This window comes from Odocoileus virginianus, unplaced genomic scaffold (genome assembly GCF_023699985.2).
Source record: "Odocoileus virginianus isolate 20LAN1187 ecotype Illinois unplaced genomic scaffold, Ovbor_1.2 Unplaced_Contig_20, whole genome shotgun sequence".
NCBI classification, from domain to species: Eukaryota; Metazoa; Chordata; class Mammalia; order Artiodactyla; family Cervidae; genus Odocoileus; species Odocoileus virginianus.
The window spans coordinates 1,267,981-1,286,160 of NW_027224337.1; the positions used below are offsets into that span (position 1 = coordinate 1,267,981).

The 18,180-nt window shown below is 48.6% G+C and overlaps 1 protein-coding gene across 1 annotated transcript in view; it reads right to left on the bottom strand.

Annotated features, from left to right (window-relative positions):
* Positions 1-11,202, bottom strand: part of DCHS1 (dachsous cadherin-related 1) — a 36,619-nt gene extending 25,417 nt beyond the window's left edge. Inside the window, exon 1 of the mRNA XM_070464183.1 lies at positions 10,943-11,202. The gene's annotated coding sequence lies outside the window, so the exon portion shown is untranslated. The remainder of the gene's footprint in view (positions 1-10,942) is intronic.
* Positions 11,203-18,180: the final 6,978 nt, after the last annotated feature.

Sequence of the window (18,180 nt, forward strand, 5' to 3'; positions counted from 1 at the left end):
TAAGGAGCTGCCACATGGAATAACAGATCAGAGGAATTCAGAACAAGAAGGGCAGAGTGAACACAGGCCTGACCAGAGAGGGGAGAGGCTCGGTGTACAGACGTGGTGCAGCGGCCAGGGTTGGGGATCTAGGCCTAGAGACTGGGGTAAGGGTCAAGGGTTAGGAACGGGTCCTATTCATTTAATCAGTCAGTGCAGAGAAAGCAGGGTGGGCAGAGAAGATAACGGACAGTGAGGTCAATGTCTTCTTACATTCTGTATTAGGGTTCTCTGCACCCAGAGACCAAACGTCAGCTGTTTGAGGGCCAGGACTGTGTCTTAATCACTGTTTTGTGTAGCACAGGGCATGGCACATGATCAGCACGTTTTCTGAATGAAAAGATGCATGAATGGTGTGAGGTAACTCTCAGGTGAGTGATCAGCCTTGAGGAGGCATCCAGGCCCAGGCAGATGTCCCTTCTCCCAAGTCGTGCAGACCTTGGTGCCCTCCTGGGTACCTGTCCAATGCAAACTCCCGCATACACCCTCACAGTGGACGCACAAAGGTGCCTCCTCATGAAGTCACAGGCCCACACATAGCCAGGCATAGACATGCACAGACTCGAGTACAGGCAGACCGGCACACTCCATACACACTCACACTCACACAGACTGAGGCTACTCTTACATACACAGAGATACCCTTCCTCACACACACGCATTCATTCACCTGGAACCTTCCTCCCCACCTAACACATGCAGGCACATGTACAGACACACAGGCATGCTTTTGTCCACACAGACACATACACACAGAGACACTTTCCCACAGGCCTCATGTAGACAAGCACGCACACACACTCACACACACTCACACACACCCTTCCTCTCACGGACACAGACAGACCACATTCACCCCTGCGCAGACTCCCACTGGCAGACCCACCCACACGCCGGCACGCTCTCACACACGCTGCCGGGGCACTCGTGGTCAGCTCTGCGGCTGCAGCTGTGACCCTGAGGTCCCTGGGGCCTGTCTGGACTGTGCCTCATCACTTCCTGCTCCAGGGCTTCCAGCTCCAAACTCGAACTCCAGACTCTCTCCCGAGACTGTCTCATCCTCTCTCCAACTCTCTTCTCAGCACCATCTCCCCATCTGTCCAGGGTTTCTCACTGCTTCTTCCCCAAGACTTGCTCCTCCTCCCTGTTCCTGTCTCTTTCCCTCTCCAGGTCTGTCCCACCCCTTCCCCCAGATCCGGTCTAAACCATCCATCTTGTCTATTTTCCCATTCTGTCCTGCCTCCTACCCAGATCTGTCTTCTTTCTCCCGCTAGACTGGTCACACTGCTCCCCCCGCCCAGATCTCTTTGCTACATGCCCTCGCCCCGTCCCGGGCCTGTTACTCTGTCCTCTGGCTCCATCCTGCTCTCCCCCTCTAGCCCCACATCTGGGCCTCTGGAACCACAGCTGGTTCTCATTAGGAGGGGGAGGGGCGAGACTGTTCATTGGGGCCTGCAATGTGATGTCAATCCACACACCCCCACCCCTAACACACACACACAGCCTGTGTGTCTATAGGACCTGGGAGCAGGGGGAACATGGGAGAGGAAAGAGGTGGGCTGAGGGGGAGTCGCAGGGGAACCATAAGGGAAGGGTGCTCCAGGAGGAAGCAGAGGAGTGGCTTGAGGTGCAGAGGGGAAGCTGGGGGAGCTGGCACCTCGCAGGCCTCCTCCCTCAACTTCCTGTCCCAGGGCCAGGAAGGGGCAGGGACCAGAAGGACAACAGGGTGAGGAGGGGGCTGCAAAAGGCAGACTGGCCCAGGAGTGGAGGAAGAAGAGGGTAGCCTTGGGCGAAGGGAGGTGGAGGAACAGGGCCAGGCATAAAGCAGAAAGGAAGAGGCGAGAGTTCTCACAGGGGATGACTGGGAGCAAGACTGGGGGAGAGTGAGTGTGTGTCGGCAAAGGAAAGAGTGAGGAGTTCACACAGAAAGGGGAGGTAAGTCAGAGATGGGAACAGCTGGGCTGGAGTGAGGGGGGAGCATAAATAAAGGAAGGAGTTAGGGCTGGGGAGCGGGTGTGGGGAGCAGAAAAGAGGAAAGGAGGAGTGAGGACAGGAGGAAGAGGAGAAGGCTGACAAGCTGGCTTCCCTGGATGTCCCTGGACAACCTCATGGATGGGCAGCTGGGCAGTGCCCAGACCTGGCTCTGTCTCTCCCGAGAACTGGTTCCCATTAGGCACCTCAGGGAGAGGCCGGGACAGATGTGAGCACAGAAGGCAGAAGGAAAATTTCTTTTCTGAGCTGTTAGTGTGCTGGCAATTCATAGACGGTGCCTTATTTAATCATCTTAATCATCCTAACAGCCCGGGTCAGGGAGGCGTCCCACCTTTCAGTGAGGAAACTGGGGCTGGGAGTGAAACAACTGTCCTGAGTTAACACAGCCTTTTTTTTTTTTTAATAAAACATTTATTTATTTAATGATTACCAATCTAATTGCGGATTGTACCCACTCCAGTTGCATGGTTTCTCCCTCCTTCTGAAAAGTTACTCTTCAGAATTAGGTTTTTTATCATTTCTAGTATGTCTTTATCACTTCACTGGCTTTAAAGTTATCCATTTTATTTCTCTATTTCTTGTGGTTATCTTTAAAGTTTTAGCATCTAGACTTAGCTTACCAAAACCTAAAGTGATTATTTTTGTCCTCCTTCTGACATAGCCTTGATCTTATCCCAGGAGGATGCACTCCACGCTGCCTGAGATTCATGGAGAAGGGAAAGATGGAGGGAGGCAGAAATTACAGGGGAGCTGAAGGGAGAGACCTAGCAAGACAGTGGAGACCTGGAGAAGAGAACCCACGGGAGGAGGGGCACCAAGGACAAGGTGTTTGTAGCCCAGGTCAGTGGCAGTGGGACAGAGTAGACACAGAAGAAAAATGTGAGGAGGTGAGGTTGACAAGACTTGGCCACCGACCCTTCAGGAAGGGTGAGGGAACAGAAGGGCTCTAGATTGACTCCCATTAATGCTGGTCTGATTACCAATGTGGGGCCATTAGGATACCACAGAGGAGAGCCATTCTGGGGGTGCCTGTTGGGGTCTTCTCATGGGGATGTCCCTCACACAGTTAGATTTGCACGTCTGGAGCTGAGGATAGAGGTCTGTTTGGAGATATGGATTTGGACCAGCTAAGGAGTAACTGAGAGCCTTGGATGCGGAGACCCATCAGCCAGGATGTGTGGAGAGAAAAAAGAGACTAGGACAGAACCCTGGGGAAGAGTACATTCAAGGGGCAGCCAAGGAGAACTTGATTCTTCTTGGAGAAGAATGAGGAGGCCATATCTCAGAAGTTAAGGAGAGAGCATTTCATAAAGGTCAGTAGTGTCCAATGCTGCTGAGAGGCCAAGTAAGATGAAGATTGAGAAGTGACCATTGGTTTTAGCAGTAATAAGGTCATAGTGATCTTGGGGAGAATCATTTCAGGAGACTCCTAAGGGAGCAAGCCTCCTGCAGTGGGAAATGACAGGGAACGAATGAACTAGCCATAGACAAGATGTCAGCATAGAGTCATCCATCAACATGTGCTTACTGCACACCTAGAAAAGAGAGGCAATGCGTCATGGTGAGGAAGGACAGGACAGTGCTGAAGACTGGACTTGGGCCAAACCAACTCTGGGATTTCTCTCCAGTTTCTCACTTGGTAGTTATGTAACCTTTGGTGAGCCATTTAAATGTTCAGTGCTTCCATTTGCTCGTTTATAAAATAGGAACAGTAATAACACTACAGTGTATTTGCAGTTAGAATAGTGTGTGGCATAGAGTAGGCATTTTATAAGTGCACAAGCATGAGCTATTACTACGGTGGTTAGGAAGATGGGCTCTGCTGAGTCACATTCAGACTCTGCTGCTTATGGTGTAATCCTGGGAATATTGTTTAATCTTTCTAGGCCTGAGTTTTCTCTTTTGTAAAATGGGGATCAAAGTGCCTGTTTTATATAGTTGATAGGGGAGTTAAATGAAAGAATGCCACGAAAAACTTAGCATGGTGGCTGGCACACAGTGAAGGCTCAATGAATGTCAGCTACCATTGTGTGCCAGATGCTCACAATAACCCTGGGATAAGTGTTATTCTACAGGTGAGGAGACAAAAGCTCAGAGCAGGTAGCAGAGAAACATCTGGAACACAGCTCCAACAGACTCCAAAGTTAGTGCTTTCTCATCTACAGTATTTCTTCTCTGCTGGAGGACATGGAGCAGCCTGATAAAGGTCATGGAAGTGGCCAGGCAACCGAACAGGGAAGGTGCCTGAGAACTGTGGGTAGGAGAGTAATTCCAGTGTGCACATAAGGTGGATCAGAGGTGATCAGTGACAGGGCAGTTATAAGTCCAGGTTGAAGGTCAGGTCGGCGTGAGGTCAGGTAGTGAGAGGGGAAGTGACCAGAGGAGGCTTGGAGGTTTCTAGAAGGCAAAGGGAAAAATAGGAGGGATGGGTCCAGGGCACGCATGTGCAATAATTCATTGATACATTTATTCAATTAGTATCTATTTCAATAGATACTTGACCTACAATGTGCCAAACACCATTTAGTTCAGTTTAGTTCAGTTCAGTCGCTCAGTCGCTCGTGTCCGACTCTTTGCGAACCCATGAATTGCAGCACGCAAGGCCTCCCTGTCCATCACCAACTCCCGGAGCTTACTCAAACTCATGTCCATCGAGTCGGTAATGCCATCCAGCCATCTCATCCTCTGTCGTCCCCTTCTCCTCCTGCCCCCAATCCCTCCCAGCATCAGGGTTTTTTCCAATGAGTCAACTCTTCGCATGAGGTGGCCAAAGTACTGGAGTTTCAGCTTCAGCATCAGTCCTTCCAGTGAACACCCAGGACTGATCTCCTCAAACACCATACTAAGCAGTAAAGACACAGCAGTGACCTGGACAGATCACATCCCTGCCTTCATGGTGTTCACATGGCTTGGGCATTGGTCAGGGGCTGGCAGGGCAGGGTGAGGGATCTAGGGGTGGTGGGATGAGCAGCAAGAGCCTGGTCTTAAGGTCTAACTCTCATACATAGGGTCCAGGCTACACAGGAGGCTGGTGAGACGGCAGAGAAGTTGGAGATGTGGAGGGAAGAACGAGTTTGGGGAAATGAGACGTTGAGAAGAAGAGTAGTAGAGGGGCCGAGATTGTGGAAGTAAAACGAACTAAATTAAGAGTTGAACATTTAATAGCCATTTTCTTTCTCAATCCTCAAAAAACTCTACTGTTACCTCCATATTCAACTGAGGAAAGGGAAGCTCAGAGAAGCTAAGGTGATCCAGGTGATAAATGGTGTGACTGGAAGGTGTGAAGTACAGCCCTCCTTTTTTTCCCTCCGTTTCCTCCTTCCTCACCAAGCATATGAGAGTGTGTTCCAGGCTCTGAGAAGAAAAAGCTCCCTCCATTGAGCAGCTTAGACAGAAAAACATAAACAACAGGCCTGGGGGTTCTAAGTGGACTGCTAGGAGGAGATGCCCTCTCAACAGGGGACAGAGGAACTGAGAAGCCCCTCCTAAGTGGTGGAGGCTGAAATGCCCAGCAGTAAGAGGATTACCTGGAAACATAGACACCAGAGCTGAAGGGAGGGGCAGGCAGCAGGAAACCAGGAAGGCGAAGGGATCCAATAGCTTGAACCCAGCAGAGGGGCTTTTGCTTGCAGGTGCCAGGGCATCAGAAAGTCTGATCTTACTTCTGTTACTACTGACAGGCAGAAAAAAAGAAGAAAAGGGCACAAGTATCCGGAAACCTGATATGGGGAAGGGCCTGGGTGCCAGGAACAGGAGGGCACAGAATGGTATGTGCGAGGGGGCTATTAGCAGAAGGAGCAGCCTGTGACACCTCCTAGGAAGGGGGCCTGGTGGCGTAGAACAGGTGGAGCAGCCCCGTAGTCCTGTGGCCTGATAGCATGTCAGAGCTTACTCGGCTACCACCCCCTCCAAGAACCCTAACAACCAGGTGGTCCCATAGATTTGGATCTGCACATTTCTCACGTTTATTAAATAGTTGGCAGCTGAATGAAAGAGAAATAAAATACAGATCAGGGGTGAGGAAGAGGATCCAGGAAAAGAGAAGCCCAGGTGAAAGAGAGAGAAGAGGAGAGCCGTAGCGGGGGGAAGGACAACTTGTCGGGGAGGGGACTGGAAACGTCTCTACTGGGTACGTGGGCATGTGTGGAAGTGACTCTATTGTGTGGGCAGCTGAGACCAGGAGTCAGTCTTCTGAAGAGTGAATGAGAGTGAGGGAGGCGCTGTGAGGTGCCTCATTCATTCATTTTTTCATTGCCAAGCGTCTATAGAGGAACCTGGGGGATGTGAAGATGAATAACATGCAACATTGCCATTAAGGACGTCCCAGCTCAGGCAGAGAGAGAAAAAGTGAAGAGGCAATGACAAGAGTGAGACAAGAGGATTCAAGGCTGGTCTGGTGGTCAGGAGAGGGAGCGTTTGAGAAGAGAGCTGAGGATGGGAAGGGGTCAGCCAGGAGACAAAGGGAGTAAAGGGCTTTGCAGGCACAGAGCAGTGCGTCTGAAGGGCCAGAAGCATGGAAGAATGCAGCGTCTTTGGAGAACGACAAGGAATTCAGTATGGCCGGGACTTGCAATGTGAGGGAACTATGGAAACGGGACAGGCTATGAGGCTGGGGAGGCTGGGGGGAGCCAGATAGTGACAGATCTCTGAAGCCTCCTTAATGTAGAAATCTCACCCAAGATAGTGCAAGGATACTAAAGAACGCCACGCAGGGAATGCTATGTCTGGATTTGCTTAGGGAAAAGATTGGATTGGAAGAGGGAGGAGTAGACATCTAGGGAGATAAGTTAGGAGGCTTTTGCTGTAAGTCATGTGAAAAGATGGTGAGATGAAGGCACTAGCTGAGCCCATGGATAAAAGGGGATGTCCTGTCAGAGAAAGCTGGGAAGGAAGGAGAACCAACAGGTTCTAGGTTAGAGGACATGTAGAGGAGGGAGTGGCTACAGTTAATTTCTGGCTTTGTAGCTTGTTAACTGAGTGGAGATGGTGGTTTTGGGGAGGAAGGAATGATGAGATCAGGTCTGGGACATGTTAGGAGACTCTATAGTCTGGGCTCAATAGTAAAAATCCAAAAGGAAGCAAGTCTGCAGGTCTGGGGGTCTGAAGAGAGATCTGGAAGAAATAGTTATTTGGGAGTCATCAGCTTATTCAGATGATAACTAAAGCCCTGGAAATGAATGAGATAGATCACCCAGAGGGGTGTATACAGTGAGATGATAAGAAGGTCCAAGTCAGAACTCTAATAAATCGTAACACTTAGGGGTCGCCCAATCACACATAGCGTGCATGCGTGCTCAGTCACTCAGTCGTGTCCAACTCTTTGCGACCCCATGGACTGTAGCCTGCCAGGCTCCTCCATCCATGGGATTTCCAGGCAAGAATACTGGAGTGGGTTGCCATTTTCTCCTCCAGGGGATCTTCCTGACCCAGGGATCAAACCTGCATCTTCTGTGTCTCCTGTATTGGCAGACGGGTTCTTTACCACTAGTGCCACCTGGGAAGCCCTAGGTGCCACCCAAAGGAGTCCCCAAAGTAGACAGAGAAGGAACAGTCAGGAGGTGTTTTGAGAGAGGGATGCACAGATCCCATCCTATTGTATCATCTGTTTATTTGCCTGTCTCCTTTGCCGAGGGTAGGAACCGTGTCTTCTATCATCATATTCTCACCGCCTAGCAGTGTGGTTGGGACATGAGAGCTCATCAAATGTTGACAGAATAAAATAGTGGTTCAAAAGGCATTAGACATGAATGATTCAAAGAGGAAATAACAGTCAACAATGTTGGACCCTGCCAAGAGGTCAAGCAGTTGAGGACTTCTGAAAAAAGCCCCTAGATTTGGCAAATGAGAAGTCATGTTCTCTTAGGGAGAGCAGTTACATAGATGGGGCAGGAATAAATGGGAGGTCAGGAGGTGGGAACAGTTCGGTGCAGAAGAGCTTTTCACAAAACACGGCAGTGAAGCAAAGCGAGAGAGCGTCTTAGTTAGTCAGGTATTTCAGAGTGCAGGAAAGTAGGAGAGCCTGGAGGCTCTTCATGTGCTCATAGGAGGAACAAGAGTGCACAGGGAGAATCTAGACACATGAATAAGACTCAAGAGTAATTCGTCGAGTGAGGTCTCCCCTGAGGCCGAAGTGGATGGGATCTCCAGCAGCCGAGAGAATTCAAGCTGGATGGCCTCAACTTTCTGAGTGGCTGACAGAACAAGTCTGTCTGTCATGTCTACTCTTCCTTCCTTCCCCCCTCTCCTTCAGTCTCCGTATCCATCCTGACATTGAGTCCTTCTGACCCCACTGCTTAAAGAATTCCTGAAGCTACCTACTACCTCAATCTCTACCGCCATTCTTCCAGTTCAGCCCAGCTTTATCCCCTCCTGAGTCCCTACAGCAGCCAACTATCCCCTTCCTTTCAGATGCCTCCCTCTAATCTCCACACTGCTGTCAGAGTGGTCTCTATAAGACAGATCTGATCATACCACACCACAGCTTCAAATGATTCGGTGACTTTCAATTATCCCTGGGTTCGTAAGCACCCATGTGACCTACAAGAAGTACATGACCTAACTAACCCTTCCTCACCTCTCCCAGACTCTCTGATCCACCCTCACATGTGTTACCAGTGCCAGACTCATTGGATTGCTTTCCCCCTCAGACATACAATAGTTTCTTAACGTGGGTTTTCCAGTGCTGCTCCCTAGGTTTGGCATACTCTCCACACACTCCACCTCACCGCCACCTCTCCTCTGCTTGGTAGCCTCCTACTTATCTATCACGCATAAGCTTCAATGTCACTTCCTTCCAAAAACCTCTTCCAGTTCCCCTTCAAGGGCTCAGGTTGGCCTGCTGTGTGCTGCCACGTCACAATGCTCACCCCATGGCCTGTAAGCTCCATAAGGGCAAGGACCATGTCTATTTTGTTCACCCTTGTAATGCTAGCACCTATCATACTGCTTGGCACAGAGTAGGTGCTTAATAGGCATTCGCAGAATAAATGATCCAGTGGGTTGACTAATCTGCTGAAAAAAATGAGGGATGCAAGGTTAAGGGATGTAAAAAACTAGAAAATATTTCATCTATTTGTTTTTTTATGGAGGGCCCAGTTGAGGGTGCAATTTATAGAAGCATGAATTTATAGAAGCATCACTTGGTGTGGCTGGGAAATCATTCCAGCTGGGTTGAGACTTTGTGGGACGGGTGGTCTAAAGACAATAACAACGGAACAGAGTGGTCAAAGAGTGGGTGAAGTGATGGTCTTGGACATATACACTGGAAGGAGAGTATAAAGCCAGAGAGGAGAAGATTAAGAAAAAGCAAAAAGGTTAAGGGCAAGGGATCACTGTGAGGTTGAAGGGTAAGTGGAATGGGAGTGAGGGCATCAGGGAGCTCAAAGGACTCAGGAGGCTGTGGGCAGAGTGGAATGTAGGTGCAGAATTTCAGAGACAGACCAGTTCCACTGAGTGGTCCTGGGAGAGGAGATGGTAATAGGAGCTGAAGAACTCAAGAAACTGTGAGGCTACACTTGGAGGGACACTTAGAACCATGGCAGGATACGGGGTGAGGGAAAAACTGATCCAAATCCCCAAGTTTTCAAGGAACCAGAGGGTAACCCTGGGCGGTCTATGGGTGAGGAGAAGCCTTGGTGTGAGCATCAGAAGTTAATGGGAGTTTATCCAGCAGCTGGGACCGCTCAGTCTGTGGCGTGTGCAGGACACCTAAAGTGCTTCTTATGGGCTGTTGGTAAGAGTGACTGTAACACAGCATCCCGTTAGTGTCCGGTCTCTGAGACACCTGCTGTGTACAGACAGCCCTGAGTGTAACCTAGATGTTGGTGGGCTGTGACAGGTTCCCCGTGGATGCGTGTTGCTCCGGCAGTGTCTCAGGAAAGGTGCTGGCAGTCACTGTGTCTCTCATGCTGTGTGCTGGCTTTGACAGAGGTCCTGCGGGAATGTGTTGGATGCACCATTTCTGCTGTGGGTGCTCACTGTTCTCAGAGCACCTTCTGTAAATGTGTGTTGGCTCTGACAGTGCTTCCGGGGGGTGTGTGATGGCTGTGAAGGCATCTCTTGTGGCTGTGTGCTGCGTGTGACTGTGTCCCCTGTGGGCATTTGAGGAGTTGACATTAGCAACAATATTTTTCTGGCCTATGACCCCGTGGCTGCGGGCCCGGCCCACGCCACACTGAGTTCATTGTGCTCCTGGACCTCCCCTTCCCCACCCCCTCCACGTGGGCCGAGGCTGGTGACCTCCCTCTGTCCCCTGTGCGGGATTCTGATCTAGGCATCCCGGACACAAACTCAACACAGTCTGGGTGACAGGCCTCCAGCTTGGGCTTGGCCTGTCTCTTCTGTTTCTCTTTACTTCTCCCCCCTCAGCTTCTTTGTCTCCGTTTGTCTGTCACACACCCATCCTCCACATTCTGACACATGGCTCCCACAGAGGCGGGCAACACACACACACACACACACACACACACACACACACACTCCCTCACAAGGACTGGCTCACCAGACACACACTCACTCTGACCCACACCCCATCGTAGTGACACGCACGTACACACGACCAGACACATACACGCAGACACACAGCTCCCCAGTGACACGCACTGACTCACACTCGGCGATGCACTCGCGCTCACACTCACACTCGGAGGAGCACACACACAGCCTGCCCACACCCCCGGCACACTCACGCCGCCGCACACCCGACGCGATGACACACGCAGCACAAAGACCCCCAGCCCTGCCCCCACGCTCACGTTCACGCCAGCCCTCGTCCCGCAGGCCCAGGCCCCCCCTCCCCCATTGTCTCCGGCTCAGAACAAAGCCCCCGGCTCCGTCGCCGCCACCGCCGCCCGGGAGAGGCCGGCGGGCCGGCGGGCGCGGCCGGACGGGCTGGGCGGCCGCGGGCACTGACCTCCGCGCGGCGCGGGCTCCCTCGCCCGGTCCTGGGGCGCCGTCCGGCGCGGTCAGCCCCCCGGGCAGCGCCCGCCCGCGCGGGGCCTGGGGCTGCGCATCGTCCGCCGCCGCTGTCTCTCAGTCCGCGAGCAGCTCCGGGCGACCGGCCGTCGGTCCGCGCGCCCCCGCCCGTCGATCGGTCCGTCCGCCGCCGCCGCCGGGGCGCCGCCTCCTCCACAGCCGCCCCGCGGAGGATGCGAGATTCGCCGCCGCGGCCCCGCGCCCCCTCCCCTCCCCTCCCCCGCCCTCCGCGCGGTAACCCGAACCCCCGCCCCTCCGCCCGCGAGCCCCCGCCTCCGCCCCCACCCGCGCTCCGCGCCGCGGCCCCCCCAGCCCGTCCTCCCTCCGCCCCTCGACTTCCCGGCCCCATCCCCGGCCGGATCCGGCCCCAGCGCCGCGCCGTCCCCGCGTCCCCGGTCCCTTCCCTTCTCCCGGTCCAAGCGCCCGGTCCCCTTTCCCCGTCCCGTTCTCCGCATCCCCACTCCGCGTCCCCTTCTCCTTCTCGTCCTGCTCTTCCATCTTCTTTCCCGCCCCCTATTCCCCCACCGTCCGCTCTTCTCCCTCACTGTTCTAGTCTCCTCCCGTCCGAACCCTTTTCTCCCCGTTCCCTCTCCCTTCTTCCCATCGTCTTCTTCTCGTCCCATCTCCCCATTCTTTCCTCTCCAGCCCCCTGTCTTCCATCCCTTCTCCTGGATCCTCTCTCCTCACCTCTTCTCCGCACCAGTTCTCCCGGTGTCCTTTGCCTGCCCTTCTCCTTTCCCGTCTCCCCACCTCTTTTTCCCCAACCCCTTTTCCTTGTCCCTTTCTCCGTGTTTCCTCCCCACATCCCCTTACCTCCCAATTTCCTCTGTCATCTCTCTTTCCCCATCCTCTTCTTCCTTGTGAATCTCTCCATTCTCTCCTGATCACTTCTGTTTATCCCATGCTCTTTATTCCTTTCCCCTTTTTCGTCGCCTAGTTCTCCCTTCCTCACTTCCTCTTTTATCCCAAAGTTGAGGCTCCAGATGGAAGGGACTGGAACGAGGAGATTTAGGGTGGGTGTTCTCACTCAGGGTATATACTTCTCAGAAAAGGAAAGGGAGATGGAAACTGGGCAGGGAGGTGGGAAGGGTCTTGAGGGGCCAACTGGGAGAGAAAATGAAAATAAGTCCATCAGATGGAGGCGGACAGTGTTAAAGAACTAAAAGAGTTTTGATCCCTCTTCTCTGTCTTTCCTTATGACTGCGTGTAGGCTGTGAGTCTAAAGGTATTCTGGACTTGAGACTTGTGCAAATGGTACAAAGAAATCAGGAACTTCTGGGGAGAGAAAGCAGTTTCAATTCAAGCAGAAGGGAGTGTGATTTTTTCAAGAGGAGTGAAGAAGACGCTGGAATCCTTGATAGCATCCAGGTTTCTGGCTTGGGCAGCTGGGTTTGGTGGTGACATTCACTGCGTTGGACAAAAGGAGGAGGAGTAGCTTGTAGAAGGCTGATTTTAGGAAGATGATGACTTTTGATTTGGGCTGCTGACTTTGAAGTGCCTGTTGGCTAGGTAGGTCTGTAGCTTAGAAGAGCGGTCTGGGATGGACATAAATATTTGGGAATCATCTGCAAATACCATATAAGCTTGAATATAGGGTGAGGTTTTTGCTGTTTTGTTTTTCCAAAATCATACCAAAGGAAAGAGGGAGTAACCTTATACTTGAGTCCTTACAAAGTCTCTCATATTACAGGGTTTGCTCTCATTTACTTTATTTTGAACAACAAACCACTGGATAGGGCAGTATGGTATGGTGACTAAGCTTGTGGACTCTGGAGCCAGACTGCCTGACTTGGGGTCCAGACCCTGCCATTTACAAGCTGTGTGGCTTTTAGAAATTCACTTAACCTGTCTTTGACTCAGTTTTCTCATATACAAAGCCGGACTTAGGGTTAAATTATTAAATAAATGTAAATATACTTGGCACATAGTAAGTGGTCCATAAACGCTATCTATTTTTACTGTTCGGGCAAGACCCATTAACCTGAAATGTCCTCAGTAATGGTTGACTGTGTAAGTCACTTGCCACAGAATCGATAGTCCCAGCTTTGATAACTATTCCTGGTAACACAGCCTCACAACTGCAAGTGTTGGATGTTTCTAAGGATGTTTTATAAACAGTGCTTTAAAAAGCAGTACTGTAGTATTTGGGAGGGGTTCTAGGCTGCTGGATATGTTCTCTTTCTAGGCCTGAGTGATGCTATATAGATGTTTTACTCTGTGACTATTCATTAAGCCAAACACTTACAGCTTAGACCATTTTCTATATATTATACTTCAGTACAGAACAAATCTAAAAAGTTATTTTTAAAAGGCAAAAAATAAAAATAAAAGGCAAAAAAATAAGTGACTTTTAGAAGTCATGAATATACTCTTGGAGGATGCAAGCCAAACATTAACTGCCTTAGCGTGATGCAAATGGGACCTGTAACTTGGGATAAAGTTTCCAATGACTGCATTACATGTGGATTCAAGTTGTGCTGTGTCCTCACCCAAATTCTACACTTAGACTGAAGAGAAGGTCATCTGTTTTGGAAAATAGATAAGATGGCTGAAAAAGTGACCCTAATAATGAGGAAGATACTGCTTTGGATAATTCATGTTAAAAGATGAATTAAATTATTTATTGAATTATGAATATGGAAAGAAAGGCATGTTTATAAATCAATGTATTATTTATAAATATTTATATTTCACGATGATCCTGTGCTGTGCCCAGTTGCTCAGTTGTGTCTGACTCTTTGTGACCCCATGGACTGTAGCATGCCAGGCTCCTCTGCCCATGCAATTTTCCAGGCAATACTGGAGTGGGGTGCCATTTCCTACTCCAGGAGATCTTCTTTACCCAGGGATTGAACCTGCATCTCTTGTGTCTCCTGCATTGGCAGTATTCTGTACCATTAGCATCATCTGGGAAGCCCTTTGTGATGATACATGACTTTAAATATATGTATAATAAAGTCCATTAACTGATAGAAGTAGAATTTTGGTTGTTTCAGCCTCATCCCTGAAGGTACATGTTTTCAGTTTGGTCAAAAAGCTTTCTGGGTTTTCTCACTGGGAAAATGAGAAACCATCTTAGGTTTGGGCTGACTTATAGGGGAAATGTGATAAATGGTTTGAAGCTAAGGGAGTGAATGAGATTTCCCAGGGACAAAATGTACATTGGGAAGAGAAGGGGGCCTGAGACAGACCCTAAGAAGTTCTAGCACTTAAAGGTTGAGAAGAATCACAGTCTTCAAAGGAGAGTGAGAAGAAGCGGCCAGAGAGGGAGAAGAAAGGGAAGATGCAGTGCCAATGAAGCCAAGTGAAAGGCTATGAAAGAAGTCATGAGGCAAGGAGTGCTGATCAGGGTTGAATGACACAGAAGCATCCAGGGAGGCAAGGACTGAAAAGTATCCATTGGACTTGGCCAGAGGGAGAGCATTGATGACCTTGGAGACAAGGTAGGGGGAGTGGTAGGGGTGGAAATTAGTCAGCAGTCAGTAAAGGAGTTGGGTAAGGGATGAGGAACTGAAGACATGCAGTACAGCCTGTTCTTTAAAAAGGCTAGAATTAAAATAAATAAATAAATAAATAATAAGGCTAGACTACAGGAAGGAGAGAGATCTATTGCAGGGGGCAGGGGACAGGTGTTTTAGGGGGCCAGAGAGTTTTTCAAAGAAGAGAACCTAAATTTCCTTATCTCTCTTTATTGAAGATATGTATTAATGGCCACTATGTGCCAGCTTTATGCTCAGGATATATTGTTAGGCTATGACTAAGGAGTATTCAGAAGCTGTGAAGACAGATCTGTACATTGGCACTGGGTAGTATAATGATAGAGGAAAGCATGGGATTGCAGGCATAGTTCAGTTCAGGTGGTCAGTTGTGTCCAATTCTTTGCGACCCCATGGACTGCAACATGCCAGGCCTCCCTGTCCATCAGCAACTCCCGGATATTACTCACACTCATGTCCATTGAGTCGGTGATGCCATCCAACATCTCATCCTCTGTCGTCCCCTTCTCCTCTCACCTTCAGTCTTTCCCAGCATCAGGGTCTTTTCAAATGAGTCAGTTCTTTGCATCAAGTGGCCAAAGTATTGGAGTTTCAGCTTCAGCATCAGTCCTTCCAATGAACACCCAGGACTGATCTTTAGGATGGACTGGTTGGATCTCCTTGCAGTCCAAGGGACTCTCAAGAGTCTTCTCCAACACCACAGTTCAAAAGCATCAATTCTTCGGTGCTCAGCTTTCCTTATAGTCCAACTCTCACATCCATACATGACTACTGGAAAAACCATAGCCTTGACTAGATGGACCTTTGTTGGCAAAACCTGGCTTGTAGTGAGGATCTAAACTAAGTTAGTAGTAGGATTAGAAAAGAAGAGTAAGATATGAGAGAAGTTTTAGAGACTACAATTCTTTTTAAATTTTTTTAACTTTTTATTTTGTATAAAAATATACATATATATATAATATACACATATATAAAGTCAGTATAGTTGATTAACAGTGTTGTGATAGTTTCAGATGAGCAATGAAGGGACTCAGCTATACATATATGTGTATCCATTCTCCCTCAAACCCCCTCCCATCCAGGCTGCCACATAACATTGAGCAGAGTTCCATGTGCTGTACAATAGGTCCTTGTTGGTTATCCATTTTAAATATAGCAGTGTGTACATGACCATCCCAAACTCCCTAACTATTCCTCCCCCCAGCAACCATAAATTAGTTTTCTAAGTCTGTGAGAAAATCTTTGTTTACTTATTTGGCTGCACCCAGTCTTAGTTGCAGCACCCAGGATCTTTGTTGCAGCATGTGGGATGTAGTTCTCTGACTAGGGGTCAAACCCAGGCACCCTGCGTTGGGAGCTCAGAGTTTTAGCCACTAGACCACTAGTGAAGTCCCTAGGGACTACATTCTTGATGGCTAACTAGAAGTGAGGAGTGGTGGTGTAGGAAGAGTATAAGATGACTTTCACCTTCCTGGTCTGTACATTAGTGATATTACTCACTATGTTTGGGAAGAAAAGGATGAGCATGTTTGAGAGGAAAGAGATATGATAATGAATTTGGTTTTGGACATGATGACTTTAACATGTATGTGAGATATCCCAATGAAGATGTGTAGGAGGTGGTTGAGTATAAAATTTGGAACTCAGGTAAGGTGAGGAAAGATATTTTGGAGACACCAGTCTGTCAGTCTATAGTGGTTAAGTGGACCCGTGAGAATGGATGTGGTCACCTGCAGAGAATCTATAGTGAAAAGAGTGTCTGGGCAGCATTAAGGGTGGGTAACAAAGGAAGAGCCATGAAGGGGGTTGGGGAGAAGTGGTCAACAAGATAAGAACTGAGCAAGAGAGTATGTCCAATGTGCCATCATAGAAGCCAAGGAAGGAAACAGCTTCTAGAATGAGAGTTGTCAGCAGGGAAAAATTATGACACTTAGATGAGGTCTCATAGGTCTCCATTAGATGCTGAACTTAAGATATAGCTGATGATCTTAATGATTCAAAGACAGCAGAGGAAGAACGAAGCCAGAGGCATCACACCTCCTGATTTCAAACTATATTACAAAGCTGTAATCAAAACAGTATGATATCTGCATAAAAGCAGACATATAGATCAACGGAACAGAATAGAGAACCCACAAGTAAACTCATACATTTAATTAATTTTCAACAAAGGTACCAAAAATACACACTGGGGAAAGGATAGTGTCTTTAATATTAGTGCTGGGAAAACTGGATGTCTATGGGCAAAAGAATGAAACCAGAACCTTATCTGATACCATACTCAAAAAAATCAATTCAAAGTGGGACTAGATTTGAACATTAGGACCTGGAACGATAAAATTCTGAGGAGAACTTTAACCTTGGGGGTAAGCTGCTTGACATTGATCTTGGCAATGACTTTTTTGGATTTGAAACTAAAAGCAAAGGGAGCAAAAGGAAAAATTAACAGGTGGGGCTGCATCAAACTGAGAATCTTCTGAACACCAAAGCAGATCATCAACAAAATGAGAAAGCAACCTACGGAAGGGGAGAAAATATTGCAAACCACATATAACCACTAAAGGGTTAATATCCAAAATATATAAGGAACTCATACAATTTAATAGCAGAAAAATCAAATAATCCAATTTAAAAATAAGAGAAGGATCTTAATAGATCTTTTCCAGAGAAAAAATTATATGACCAATAGGCACGTGAAAACATGCTCAACATCACTAACCAGGAAAGTGTGGATCAAAACCACAATGAGATATCACCTCAAACCTGTTAGGATTGCCGTTATCAAAAAACAAGACATAAAATGCTGGCAAAGATGTGGAGGAACAGTGAACACTTATATACTGCTAGTGGTGATGTAAACTGGTACAACCTTCATGGAAAACATAATGGTAGTTCCTCAAGAAATTAAAAATAGAACCACTATATGATCCAGCAATTCTGCTATATCCAAAGGAAATGAAATTACTATCTGGAAAAGATATCTGCACCTCATGTCCATTGTGGCATTATTCAGAAAAGCCAAGATGTGGAAACAACCTAAGTTTCCATTGATGGGCAAATGAATAAATAATATTCATTTATGCTGAATATGGGCTTCTTTGGTAACTCAGCTGGTAAAGAATTCGCCTGCAATGTAGGAGACCCCGGTTCAATTCCTGGGTAGGAAAGATCCCCTGGAGAAGAGATAGGCTACCCACTCCAGTATTCTTGGGTTTTCCTGGTGGCTCAGATGGTAAAGAATCTGCCTGCAATGCGGGAGACCTGGGTTTGATCCTTGGGTTGGAAAGATCTCCTGGAGGAGGGCATGGGAACCCACTCCAGTATTCTTGCCTGCAGAATCCCCATGGACAGAGGAGCCTGGCGTGCAACAGCTTCTGGGGTCGCAAAGAGTTGGACAGGACTGAGCCACTAAGCATAGTATATGCTGAATATAAGAAAGAATATATAAAGATTCCTTCCAGAATAAAGAAGGAATGCTAGTGAGACAGCAGGATGAAGAACTACTACTACTCAGTGAGTGCAGCAGGGAATGAACAAGAAAGGATAGTAACATGAGGCTGAGAGGAGGAGTGGGGAAAAGAAGGACTGAGGAACAGTTGCTGGGAAGTAAGCAGCAGGATCACATTTAACACCACAGGTAAGAAGCTAATGGAGGGGCAATGGCTAGTGGAGAAAGGTC